At 44.4% G+C, this 14,360-nt stretch overlaps 1 protein-coding gene across 7 annotated transcripts in view; it reads right to left on the minus strand.

Annotated features, from left to right (window-relative positions):
* The window catches only part of SMCO4 (single-pass membrane protein with coiled-coil domains 4), a 64,341-nt gene that overhangs the window by 35,603 nt on the left and 14,378 nt on the right, over positions 1-14,360 (minus strand). For 2 of the 7 annotated variants that reach the window (XM_033119058.1, XM_033119059.1), the window contains exon 2: positions 9,795-9,950. The exons of the other annotated variants lie outside the window; for them this stretch is intronic. The gene's annotated coding sequence lies outside the window, so the exon portion shown is untranslated. The remainder of the gene's footprint in view (positions 1-9,794; positions 9,951-14,360) is intronic. 7 annotated transcript variants of the gene reach the window in all.

Here is a 14,360-nt window from a genome sequence, read left to right on the forward strand (position 1 = left end):
CTGTCCCCCAAAGCCCAGCTCCTTGTGTATTACCTGTTTTGTTCCCCCAGTAGACAGGAATGATGTGACACAACGTCTTACCAACTCCACGCCATCTCTTACACAGACAAGATACCAAATAGTAGTTGAGTAAGTGCTTTTTATACTGATTGATTGATTTTGCCATAAAACACCAAATTCAGATTCGTATTTTCTAGTCTTACCTCCTTAGTTGCAACTGTTACTAAAGCTGCCATGCTTAATAGTAACAGCTGTATTTATTTAGCACCTACCACATTCGAGACACAGCTAAGGACCTGAAATACCTCATCTCCTTAATCCTCCATCTGCAGGGTTGGAACTATTATTCCCCTGTAACAGATACAAGATTGTGGCTCAAAGACGACATAGTTTATTTAGTAAGTGACAACACCCGGATACTCAAACCCAAGGCTAGTTAACTCCCAAGTCAAATAAATGTGCCATCACTCTAAAATTTTAGCACGATTTACCGTGGCCTGGAGGCATGGAGTACAGCCCATCTGATATGAAATCTGTACTCAACGCTCACCAAGACATAATTAGGGCTCAACTCAGAGAAAGCCTTTTCTAGGCTTGAAAAGGCCACAATTTATCAAGACCCGTTCATTCATTTCCTACAAATACACAGGACAAGTCAGGCTTATTTTAATTCCTAAAAAAAAAAAAAAGGAAAGTGCTAATAGCATCATTTGTTCCTGTAAGAATGTTTAACTTCAACTAAGAAACCAACAACGTCCAGAACAATCAAATCATTAGTGTCAGGTAGTTGGTAAAATAATTGTAGGATTATTTTACCGTCATCTCCTATGTTACAGTGTCCCCAAAGCTTCCACACACACATTATTTCATCTGGACATCTCAGTAACTATGAGACAATTATTGTTACCCCATTGTACACATGAAAAACAGAAAAAGACAAAGAGTTCAGTGACAGCTGAGGGTCCCGACATCTGTCACTTAGGACCCTTGGTTGTACAGAACACAGCACTTCCAGTTAGCCCAGGCAAAGAGAAACTTCACCACCAGCAAGGGAGCTGGGCAGCGGAGGATTCGTGGTGCACAAATCCCCTCTCTCTGCTTCTCTCTGAGGAGCCTGAGGCCTCCTCCTACCCCACGGCAGCCCAGCTTTCTTTTCCAGACAGAAAACCAGGGCCACCAGAGTTCCAGGTCCCCATTAGGCCAGCTTCACCACCTCAGAGGAAAAGGCTCTTGGGCTTCAAGTTCAAAACTTCAGGGAGATGGGCTTGAGATGACTCCCACTGTGCCTCTCTAATCGCTCCCCAGCTCTGTGTTAGTGACAGAATGGTCGGAGCAATGGGACAGGCAGAAGGAAGTTTCTCCAAAGACATCTCTCCAATAAATCCTCACCCCTCTCCACAGTGGCTGAGAGGTCCAAAAGTGGTAACAGCAGCTCTAGGCTTTTCCTCTGTAATTTCCACAAAGGAGGCTGACTCATCTTCACTTTGGTATATACAGGATATACCTGTAATGGCAGCTCTGTAGAAACAGAAGCAGGGAAAAAGCCCCAGTTTAACATCCTATTACATGGCTGCAATTACTGCTTTGGAGTCACTGAGACACCTGGGGCCTCATAATAAATTCTTCCCTTTCCCAAAAAAAAAAAAATTCAGGGAGAGCCCCGACTAGTCCAGTCAGGTCACGGGTTCACCTTTGGCACAGAGGACCAATCAGGAACCATACCTGGCAGGACCCAAGAGTGGACAGAGGAAAAGCAATTCCCCACAAGAAGGGGATCCCAGTTTCAAAAAAAAAAAGAGGGCCAGACAGATTAAATAATAAAAATAAGTAGAAATTCTGTATGCACAACTGCTAAGTCCCTGCTTTTCAGATGCCAAGTCCAATGATCTTTTTTCTTTCTACACCACAACTGACATTATTTGGGCACTAAAATGTAAAGTCTCAACAGTAAAAAAAAAAAAAAAAAAAAACAGCCAGTACATACGTAATAAGGTACTAATTGTGCAGTAAAGATATTTAGTGCAACCAGAATGAGAAGAGAGATCAATGTCCCCATTTACATATAAGTAATACGCTCAAATTAGAGCTCTCCACACCACCATTCTGCGCTAAGAAAAAATGCAAACTGTACTTCTTCATCAGTGAAAGTACAAAAGGCTGGGAAGGCTACTTCTTCATCAGTGAAAGTCAGACTAGCCTTCCCAGCCTCTGGCCGCCCTCTGGCCCTTACAGCTGAGTCACCTGAGTGACAGGAGTCTCTCCTTCCGTCTCTGTCTTCTCAGTCCTCTACTCTGCCAGAGGGGTCATCCAGACCCCAGCGATGACTAAAGTCCCTTCTTCTGAGGAGGAAAACAGAAATCAGAAAACACAAAACCAGTCTACAAAAATAAAGCCACTAGCTCAATTCCCTGCAAAGACTAGAGGACAAAAAATACAGGCACACCTCAGGGTATGCTTGGTGCTCCGAGAGAGCCAGCCCACCCCAGTATGAGGAAGCAGGGGGCAAAGAAGGAAAGTGGACAGGGCGCCTACCCATCCCATCACTGCCTTGTTAAGACTGCTACAACTCACTTGGGTTGGTTTTTTTCATTCTTCTTTAATCAAATACTTCTACTGCCCTCATGACCTGCTGGGCACTGTTCTAAGTGCTTTACAAATATTGTTTGCTTTAGCTGGTAGAAGTTAGCTTTCACTAGTTTCACTGGCTGCATATGGTTATGGTGACTTCTAAATGGAATCCATGAAACAGGATTATTTATCCTTTTCTCAAAGGTCTCACCTAAACCTAGATGGCTGAAATCAACCCCCATTTCTCTGGTTCCAGGATTTTGCTTCTCTCCCTGAGTCTACTTCATTCTCTCCTTCCACAGACCAGAGATAAAGGTTAATAGTTATTAAGCACTTACAGTATGCCAAGCACTTTTTATCCATGATCTCACCTGATTCTCACAGCAAACCTGTAAGGTAAGGCCTCTTCACAGAAGAGGGAACAGGCTAAGTGAGAAGAGGCAACTCTCCGGGCCAACTTTCCTGCTCGCAACTGGCAAGGACAGATCCCGGCCGCAGGAAGGGCGACTGCACACCCCCCATTTGTAGTCACACTTAAGTGCCTCTCTGGAGAACAACTCTTTTTTTTAAAATAAATTTTATTGGGGAATATTGGGGAACAGTGTGTTTCTCCAGGGCCCGTCAGCTCCAAGTCGTTGTCCTTCGATCTAGTTGTAGAGGGCGCAGCTCAGCTCCAAGTCTAGTCGCCTTTTTCAATCTTTAGTTGTAGGGGTCACAGCACACCATCCCATGTGGGAATTGAACCGGCAACTTTGTTGTTGAGAGCTTGCACTCTAACCACTGAGCCATCCGGCCGCCCCTCTGGAGAACAACTCCTGTATGGTGTCACTGGAAGGGCCACCCTTGGCAAGACACATATGGGCTGCCCCTTCAAAACATTTTCATAATTGAGGTGAAATTCCCTAACAAATATAAACCATCGTAAAGTGCTCAATTCAGTGGCATTTCGGACATTCCCAATGTCGTGCAACCACTGCCTCTATCTAGTTCCAAAACTGTTCATGACACCAAAAGAAAACGCATACCATGAAGTGGTCAATCCCATGCTCCCCTCCCCCAGCTCCTGGCAACCACCCATTTGCTTTGTCTCTATGGATTTACTTACTCTGGATATTCCATGTAAATGGAATCATACAATAGGTGGCCTCTGTGTTTGGCTTCTTTCACCTATAGCATGATGTTTTCTAGGTTTATGCAGGTTACAGCATACGAGGTGTGATCAAAACATATGGTGAATGCTGCTGCCGAGTGCCATCCAATGGAAAGGCCGGGTCTTCAATATGGGAAGCGGTGCATCGAATCTTAGTAACAGTGTGTGACAAGTTTCAACTTGTTCAGTGCAGTCAATCGGGTGTGAGCTATGGTTGAGAGAGAATGTGTGTTTTAAAGTGTGCCATAAATCATCTTCCATCATGACAACACTCCATGTCACACATCACTTTTGGCATATGGCAATTTCTGTCAAATAAAAACATTACGGTGTGTCCTCATCCACCTTACTTACCAGATCTGGCACCGTGTGACTTCTGGCTCTTCCCCAAAGTCAAAATGATTCAGGACATCAAGGAAGCCACAACAGCACAACTAAAGACACTCACAAAAGAGCACTTCCAGAACTGCTTCAGAAAGTGGCAAGAAGGATGGGATAAGTGTGTCTGAAGCGAGGGGGAGTATTTTGAAGGGGATTAATGGCAATGTGTGCTTTACTGTAATAAATTTCTTTTATTTAAACATTCACCATATTGTTTGATCACACCTCATATATCTGTACTTCATTCCTTTTTACAGCAGAATAGTATTCCATTGTGTGTATACACCTTTTGCTTATCCAGTCATCTACTGATGGACATGTGGTTTGTTTCAATTCAGGTGCTGTGAACAGTGCCGCTATGAACATCTGTATATAAAGATTTGTGTCCCTGTTTTAAATTCTTTCACGTATATACCTAGGGTGGAATTGCTAGGTCCTATGATAATTCTACGTTTAATTTTTTGATGAACTCTTTAAAATATTTTAAAATATGAAACTCTACAAAGAAAATCCAAAAGGAAACTGAAAGCAAAATGCAAAACCAAAGTGAGCTCAAGGAAGTTAAAAAAATGTTTCTCTAATCTCAACCAATTTGGAATAAGTTCAAATCTGGGCAGAAGGAACCCAAACACTACAGTTTTGTTTTGTTTTTTTAAAGGCCAAGAACACTAAGAAGAGAAAATTAAGATATGCAATTCTACCAAATAATTTACAAGAGTTGCTGTGTCTCCACAATATTTTTAAAAACAAAATCACACCCAAGCCAGGTTCCCTAAAAACCATATGGTTGGCTGTGAGACTTTTGAACCAAAGAGAACAGCTGAGAAGGCCCCAACCAGGACAGCTTTCTGTCACCTGAGAAGACTGGATTCTCTGCTCTGGCCCTCGTTTGTAGTAAAACCATTTTCCTCTTTGGAAAGACATAAGCTCCCCCTAGCATTATATGTCATCAGAAAAATGTGAATTAAAACAACAATGAGATACTATTATACACCTATGAGAATGGCCAAAATCTGGAACACTGACAACAACAAATACTGGTGAGGGTATGGAACAACAGGTATTCTCATTCATTGCTGGTGGGAAAATAAAATAGTTTGGCATTGGAAGACAGAAGACAGTTCGGCAGTTTCTTACAAAACTAAACATACTCTTAGCATATGATCCAACAATTGTGCTCCTCGGTATTTATCCAGAAGATCTGAAAATGTATGCCCATACAAAAACCTGTACACAAATGTTTACAGCAGCTTTGTTCATGATTGCCACAGCTTGGATGCAACCACGATGTCCTTCCGGAGGAGGATGGATAGATGCACTGTGCTCCGTCCAGACAATGGAATATTATTTAGCACTAAAAGGAAATGAGCGATCAAGCCATGAAAAAACATGGAGGAATCTTAACTGTATATTACTAAGTGGAAGAAGCCAATCTAAGAAGGCTACGTACTGTATGATTCCAACTCTATGACATTCTGGACAAGTCAAAACTATGGAGACAGTAAAAATATCAGCGGTAGCCAGGGGTTGGGCGAGAGAAGAACGAATAGACAGAGCACAGAGGATTTTTAGGGCAGTGAAAATACTGATACCATAATGGTGGATACATGTCATCACACATTTGTCCAAACCCGTAGAACGGACAACCCCGAGAGTGAACCCTAATATAAACTATGGACTCTAAGGGCAATGATATATCAGTGTAGGTTCATGAAATGTAACAACTGTACCCCTGGAATGGGGAACATTGATAATGGGGGAATGGCAGGGGTGTACGCAAAATCTCTGCACCTTCTCCTCAATATGACTGTGAACCTAAAAATGTTCTAAAAAAGTAAAATCTTAATTAAAAAAATCTTATGTCCCACCCCTTAAAATAATATTTCTGATCAGCTCTAAATCGTGAGCACTACTTTAAGAATGACTTGCTAGAGAAACCTGGTCTAGGCCCAAGGGAGAGCGAGGCGAACAGGAGACCCGAGCCAGGGTGCACACGTGCCCTCTCTCTGCACCTGGTTCCAGCAGTTTTTAGGAGACTGACCATCACCAACGCTGCTGTTCTCTGGGAGGACAGGGACAAGATGGGAATGCGGAGGGACTGTACTGAAAGAGGACACATCGGCACCTTTAAATGAAGTGAAGAACACAGTTCTCTGAAGGACATAGTAAGTTAACTGCAAATGACAAAACTGCCTCTCCTGACATAAGCAAGGCAGTGACATGACAGGGACGGCTGGCAAATCAGGTCACAGACAGGTGTGTTGGCAGGATTCACTGGGCAGGTGTTCAGTTAGGCAAGAAATGGGGCTGAAAACAACTCAATTAATTCACTGTGTGTGCCTGTCCCAGAGAACAAGAAGATAACCCTGAAATACCGTCAGCAGGCCAGACATTAACTCACAGCTCACTTTTTGCAAAAGTGGTGACAAATAAAGATGCATACACAAAATATGAAATTACACCGAGATTAGCTCTGGTAAGCCCTTAAAGTTCAAACTAAAACCAAAGGCCAGGAAGGAAACAAAGTGAGAAGGCAGCTTATTATAAATCACAAAAGTCATCCCCCTATATGCAACGCTAGGCAAGCTGAGACTTAACTCCAGCCCACCAGGCTCTGAATACACTAAAAAAAAAAAAAAAAAATACATAGAAGCACAAGGAACCATTTGGTACAGGCTTGGGAAAGGAAGATACACTAGGAATATAAAATCAAGGAAAGAAAAACAAAGGTTATCAGGACCAACATCGGGTAGAGGGCTACAGGTTCTTGACAGAAAGTGGGATCTCACGCTCCCGGCAGCCAGCATCACATCCCTTGGACCTGAGAAGAAACAGAACACTTGGCACGCAAAGCAGAGCCTTTGAGCAAGGAGGAAGCTGAGCATCTGGGCCACTCCCTTTTTTAAAGATAATAGTACTAAGGTTCAGAGGTACAGCAACATATCCAGGACCAAGTGTTACCAAGGGCAGCCCTAGGTCAATAATCCTAGTCTCTCGGGCCTTCCACTAACATGAGCGATGATGATGAGAGCTCCTCTGTGCTGAAGAGCTTATGAGCAGGTATTACAATGAGGGTTTTACATATAGTTTAATCCTCAACAAACTATGAGGTAGTAACTAGTACCCTTATGAGCCCATCTCACAGATGGGGTGCAGAGAGGTTAAGCTACTTGCCCCGAGTCACACAGCTTATTAGAAGCACAGGCAGATCTGCAACTACACGGAGGGCGTTATGCTAAGCGAAATAAGCCAGACACCGAAAAACAAATATGGTATAACCTCACTTATACGTGGAATCTAAAAAAGTCAAACTCATAGAAGCAGAGAACAGACAGAATGGTGGTTGCCAGGGGCTGGCGGTGGGGGGGTAGTGGGGCAGGAATGACAAGATGATGGTCAAGCAGCACAAACTTGCAGTTATACGATGAACAATTTCTGGGGATGTAACGTACAATGTGATGACTATAGTTAATAATACTGTGCTGTACACTTGGAATTTGCTGAGAGAGTAGATCGTAAGCACTTTCACCACACACACACAAAGTGGTGACTATGTCAGATGATGCATGTGTTAATTAATTGATAGTGGTAATCATTGCACAATGTATACATACATCACATCATCACACTGTATTCTTTACCATTTGTATTTGATCATTATACCTCAATAAATCTGGAAAAAAATAAATAAAAGGGGGAAAAAATGCAGCACAGGCAGGATGGAAACCAAGAGACAGCTAAAGTCTATGCTCTTAACCATTATACTTGACAGCTTCCAAACAAGGGAGAAAGTCACATTTTCGACTAATGTATGAACCAGAAACTTTCTTTCATGGGATAATTTTCAGTGTCGACCACCTTCCCCTCCCAAGATACAAAAACAATCAGCACTAAGGGATATAAATAACAACAACAACAAAAAATTGTTAACTGGGGAGAAATAAGGCTCCAGACTCTCCAGCCTTGGCAACAGAACTGCACAGACTCAGACTTGAAAAATGAGATGCTAATGCCAAAACCAAGTCCCTCTGGGATTTTGTCCAGTGTCTAGTGTCCAGGGTCTTGCTTCTTCAACACGTCACATACTTATTTTCATGTAGTTCATTTTGACTGGACAGCAGTGCTACCAGGCCCAGGTGGTGATTTCAGAAATCAGTATTTACCAGATATTGGAGCTTCCACTAAAAACATTACGGTGCTGGACCCAAAATCATCCGTTTCATCACACACATGGCTATGCTCAGTTTCAGGAAAGTGTGCTTTTCTTTTTCAATCGTGGTAAAAAAAAAAAAAAAAAAAAAAAAGCGAAAAACAAAAAACTTCGCATTAAACTGAAACTGTTGGTTTGTGATTAAATAAAAAGCACCTGGCTTTTCTAAGCACTGCCATTCATATCCTCAGATTCCACAACGATAGTACTCTGTCGTTGGAAGTGGAAGGTGCTTTGTTTTCTCTCACCTACAAAGCCAGAACATCTCTGCAGCACAAACACCTGCTCCATTGCAACATCCACTTCCTTGCACCACATAACCAAACCACAGGTTCGAGCTTCTGGTGCAGTTCGAGATCTACAACCACCACAGAACTGGAGCTGCAGAAGGCGCCTCCCACAGTGGACCCGGCATGAGTCACTCAATCTCTCTGACTATTAACCATAAAAACAGCAGCGGCAGATAACGCTTCCTGACCCCTTATCAGATGCCAAGCACTGTGCTCAAGGCACTTAACTCGAGTTATCTCTTCTAATCCTCGCAGTACCCCTGAGGTAGGTGCCCTTTTTAACCCAGCTTAAAGATGCAGAAAGTGAAGCTTAGCAGGTAGGGCTAAGGAAGTTACCCAAAGCCCCACACCGGGAGGCTGCACGCACAGAATTCAAACCCAGGGACCTCAGACTTCTGAGCCCACAACTATCACATCTGTTGTCTCTCTGCTGTCTCTGCTGTCCTCACATTCAAAGCATGGGAAGGGCCACCACTGTCATTGCTTCGTGAGGACAGTGCAGGATATGTTCTGACTTCTTCCAGTCTAAGGTTGTCCCAGACAGACCCATGGGCCAACTATGTACTCAGCACTGGGTTAAGGGCAGAGGGAACATAAAAAGGAAAACAGACCCCTGCCCCCCAAAGGACTTGACAATCTAGACCATTGATCTAAACCATAATCCCTATCTCTCTAGGACATCTCCGACCATGACGCAGGGTCAGAAATGTATTTCCATCATGATCTGGGACACACACACACACACACACACACACACTAAGCCTTACCACGTGTTGTGCACTAATATTTTTTTTTCTTTTCTTTTTTTAAAGGTGTCAACCTACTAAATTGATTCTGTATGACTATGGATTGTGGATGACAGCTTGAAGAGCCCTGCTCTAGAATACCCCATTTTAGCTCTAATTAAAACAAAAAATATCCGTATGCCAGGAAGTTCGTCCTTAGATCTAATTTAAGTGTCTTGCCTGTCAGGTTAGTTAAATTTGTATAGCCAGATATGTCCTGAGGGCAGAGGTGACAGTGTATCAGATTAGTTAAGGGCTTGGAACCTGGAATCGGCAGACGTGTGTTCGAATGTTGACTGACTAACCTGCATGTTAGGTGGATCTTGGCTTATAAAATAGATCTCTAGATCTTGGCTTATAAAATAGGAGATGATACCATTCACCCCTTGAGCTTGTTACAAAGCACCTACCTGGTACCTGGTTCTGTTTTCATCAAAAGAGGTGCTAGGGGCATGGGATGGGTAAGGGAGACAAGCCTGGTTTGTGGGATAGGCCTGCAGCAGAGGACTTTCAGCCTCCCTAGACCCATACAGCTCCCAACGCTCCCTGGTAGGTAAGAGCCAATTCTGCAAAAAAAAGATAAATAAATATGGCTGCCGTTGCCACTACAATCCACCTACAGCCTTCTTTCCACCGTGTTAAGTGATCCCAACTCCTTCAAATTTTTTATGTAGGTATCAATTGTGTTCCACGTAAAACTACAACATGTAGATGCCAAAGCTATGACAGGGCATAAACCACATCCCTGCCCTTGCAGAGCTTACCGTCAAGCTAGGCAGACGCACAGGGAAACAGGTACCTTTTAAAACTCACTGTGCCCGACAGCATAACTAAACTCTGGAAGCACAAGGCGAGAGCAGCTCATACTAGAAAGCCTAGTTCTCAATCCTATTTGCAATTCTTTTAGTAGGAAAAACCACAGCTTGCAAATTTCTAATTTATAATGCAATAAGATTCAGAGGCCAAGACCAGCACCACCACCAGCACCACCAGCACCACTGGCACCAGCACCACCACCAGCACCACCAGCACCACTGGCACCAGCACCACCACCAGCACCACCAGCACCACCAGCACCACTGGCACCAGCACCACCACCAGCACCACCAGCACCACCACCAGCACCACCACCAGCACCACCAGCACCACTGGCACCAGCACCAGCACCAGCACCACCAGCACCACCACGCTAAGCCTCGAGTCCTGAAGAACAGCGCCCTTGTCTGCACCTGTGTCCATATAAGGACTCTCACAACTCCAGGTCTAGCCAGGCCTGACGAGACTGTCAGTTCCTTGAGGCCAGAAGTAAAGCTGATTGCTCAAGATCACACAACAAATACACACATAATTGGAATTCCAAAATCACTGGTCACAAAATCCTGGTTCCTCTGGAACTTGCCCTAAACTACTTGTTTAGTCTCAAACTAACAAGAGAGAGAGGGAAGGTGGGCTGGAGGGACTCCCATTCGGTGGTCAAAATGTAAGACTGAGTCTGCCAGATGCTTTCCAAAAGGCCTTCCGAAAGGCAAGGCCAGAAGGCCTCAAAATTGACTTTAAAAGTCATCTCAAGATAATTATATAGTCATTCTACATGTGTGTACTAAAAAGTACTGATGTGTCCAATGTGCACGTTTAAAATACCTCTGTTTCTAAAATCCTGTTTTAACATTTCTTCATTTTTTAAATTACTGGACCTGGGCACTTGAGAGTGGTTACATGGATAACACAGACTTCCCAGGGCTCTGGTTCCCAGCAAAGGAGACAAACATCCGCTACCCCACCCCAAAAGCAAAAAGAGTGGGAAAATCTTGGAAAGATTCTAGCTAAAATAAGGATTATTTAGAGTTCTCTGGGCTTCATCCTCTGCCTCTTGCTTTGGGGAAGCATTTGCAGTAGGGGTCATCAGTTACGAAAGCTGAGGAACAAGGCTGAGTTCCTCAGGCCTCTGCTTCTATAGCTGAGATCCATGCTTTCCCCAAGTCACAGTGTTTTCAAATAAAGACAGAAAGTAGTAACCCATTCATTGAGTCCTAGGTGATTTTATGCACATCGTCTCATTCACATCTCACCACAGCTCTTTTAGATATTATTGTTATCCCCACTTTATAGGATGTAGATTCAGGAAGGTTACGTAAAAAGTCAGGCACTGGCTGGAGGGAAACTAGGATGGGTCCGGGCTCTCCTGATGCGAACCCACTGCGTACTAGCCAGCAGAGACAGCGGTTTGAAGAAGGCATTCTCTCATTTTCAGAATACAACTCCTCTTCCAATAAATAAACACCTCCTCCAATGTTTTTTATGAAACTTTCAGAGGAAGCTCTGAGGTGTGCTACCTAAAAGTCTCAGGGATGTGACATCCCTTAAGAATCCCCACCTGCAAAACGGGGGTTACAACGGTTCACTGGGAGTACTGGGTGAGGCAATGTCTGTGCAAAACACCTGAAAACTCTGACACACTAGCAAACAGAAAGGACTGTGAGCAGCAGTATTACTGCCAGTACTCTGTAAAGAGCTTAGGGGGAGAAACTGCAGACAAAGCCAACGCCCACCTAAAAGCTTATGTTTACTCCTCAAAAATGTAGGGCAGGCACAGTGTACGGAATATGGAGGAATATTCGGGTCAACAGCCGGTGCACACAGAGGTGGTGGTTAAAATAATTCCATCACCGCCTACGTTATCTCACTGCACTGCACTCACCCAAGGTCTTAGGCAAGAACACCTACAGAAAAGTAGCGAAATGAGAAAATCCAACGAAGAGTGAAAAATGAGAATTCCGTGGTCCAATTACCTCAGAGTGAGAGCCTAAAACACAACTCCAATTCCACACAGAAGCCAGCCCCTGTGAGTCGGGGGTCTGCATCCCCAACACCCACACCGCACCTCAGAACGTACTCAGGAGCTGCCACCATGCTCCCCATTCCCAGTCTGGGACATCTTCCATTCCAGGGCTCCTAAGACCAGTGTGCTATGGTACAAAAGGCAGAGTCCCGTCAGGAGGACCTGAGTTCAAATGCTGCCCCTGCTACTTACACACTCGGTCTATGGGCAAATTACTGCACCACTTTGACTCTGTTTCTTGACCTATAAAACGGACACAGCACCCATTTCCAAGGTTGTGAGGCTCAAATGAGAAATGTACAGAAAAGGCTCAACACACAGTAAATCAGCAACTGGCAGCTATCCCTTAACACAAGCAGAAGCCTACTGCCTCTGGGTAAAACTTAAATTTGATTCCTTAAAAAAGAAACAGGTTTCATGAAGTTAGCGAGGATCAACAATTTTCAGAAAATTCAAGGAAGCAGAGTGGAAAAACTACTCTCCCGCGCTTCCCAGAGATTTCTGAAACCTCTCCACCACTGGCTTTCCTACAGGAATAGAGGAGTGTCTTGTTACCGCCACACTCTTCACACTTTATAAATATACCACACAACCAATCAGAGAGTGCTTGCTGCCAACCTCCTGGGCAAACAAGTCCAACAGGATTTGATCCGGAAATTAAATGGCCATGCAGCCCAGCCACACTCGGTTCAAAATAGATATCCATGACCTACTTAGTCTTCGAGTACCGTTCTCAAAGCCAAAAACAAGCGGATGGTGAGGCAGGGCCGCTGACTCCAGCAGGACCCTGCACAGAACCCCTGGCCTTCTTTGTCAGATGAAATGTGCACTAAAACAGCGATGACTCAAAAATTATCTTAGGAGTAGCTAGACAGAAATCCTAGCTTTCAAACAGCTGGTTCCCATGGTTTTAAAAAAGCAAAGGGTCACGGAACTCATGCTAACAATTCATTACCTCTGACTAGCCCCCAATGATTCATTTTCATTCATTGAGACTAAAGGCTACCCCTCTCGTGACAGTCACTTTTCAGGTTACCTATCCTTCGCCCTCCAAATTGTTCCCGAGTACATGTATCTTCCCCACGTAACAGTGGGTTCTTTGAGAGCGGAGACTCTGTCTTCTTAATCTTGACATTCCACACAGCGTCTAGCACTGCACAGCGCTGCATCTTGTGCAGTATACAGTGTCTTGCACGCACATTGTCTTCCACGCACAGTGTCTTGCACAGCAGTGTCTTGCACAGCGCACAGTGTCTCAGTGCAAAGAGAAGCAAGCACTGTGTCTACCACTCGAGAAGGTGAGCTCCTGCCCTCATCAGCGAGTCCCCCAGGGCTCAGCCTACTCGCACACCTGGCTGCTCAAGATCGGACAATAGAAACAGACAGACTGATACTTGCTGTGAAGACAAGGAACAGAGAGACAAGACCAGGGAAAGTCGCTGCACACTTGCACCTACCACCCTGCTACACAACGGTTGCCTACATTACAATTCATTTCCCCGGGGAGATAAGACTCTTAGGGAGGGTGAATCCAAAGACCTTGGCAGAGACACATTCCAGTAAATCCCAGAGCATCCCAACAGACAGAACTAGGTGGACAATGGAACAGAGTACTTCACCAGCTAGGAAACAAGCTGATGGCCAAAATGAAAGAAAACAAAGCAAATCTGCTACTCTTCACATCCAAGCGCATTCTCCTCAAGTCTCTAAGGTCAGCCTCGGACGCTTCCTCCACAACCCACCCCCCGCACACTCAACATTCCCCTCCCAGACATATACTTGACAGCCCTTTAGTTTACTTAGCCCTTTTCTCCTACATCATGGCATGTAATCATCCACAACCGTTTTTATCACCCACTTAGAAATGAGGAAACTGAGGCCAAAGCATGTCTACCACATGGTAAAACCAGGACTAAACCACAACCTTCTAACTCCAAGCTCATACATACCCTTCCTGCAGAATCACCCAGCAGGGCGGGCACTCACAGATGTAACAAGGCCGAGTATCTGAGCTCCACGTCACTGCTCTTTCCACTGCGTCCCGCTGCTGAGTCCCTTAGGGAGAGAGTTCTAACACACAACGCTTCCCAACACAGCAGCCCACACACTTCCACCCTCCTAATAAAGACAAACAAGA

The sequence above is a fragment of the Rhinolophus ferrumequinum genome, chromosome 11, assembly GCF_004115265.2.
Source record: "Rhinolophus ferrumequinum isolate MPI-CBG mRhiFer1 chromosome 11, mRhiFer1_v1.p, whole genome shotgun sequence".
NCBI classification, from domain to species: domain Eukaryota; kingdom Metazoa; phylum Chordata; class Mammalia; order Chiroptera; family Rhinolophidae; genus Rhinolophus; species Rhinolophus ferrumequinum.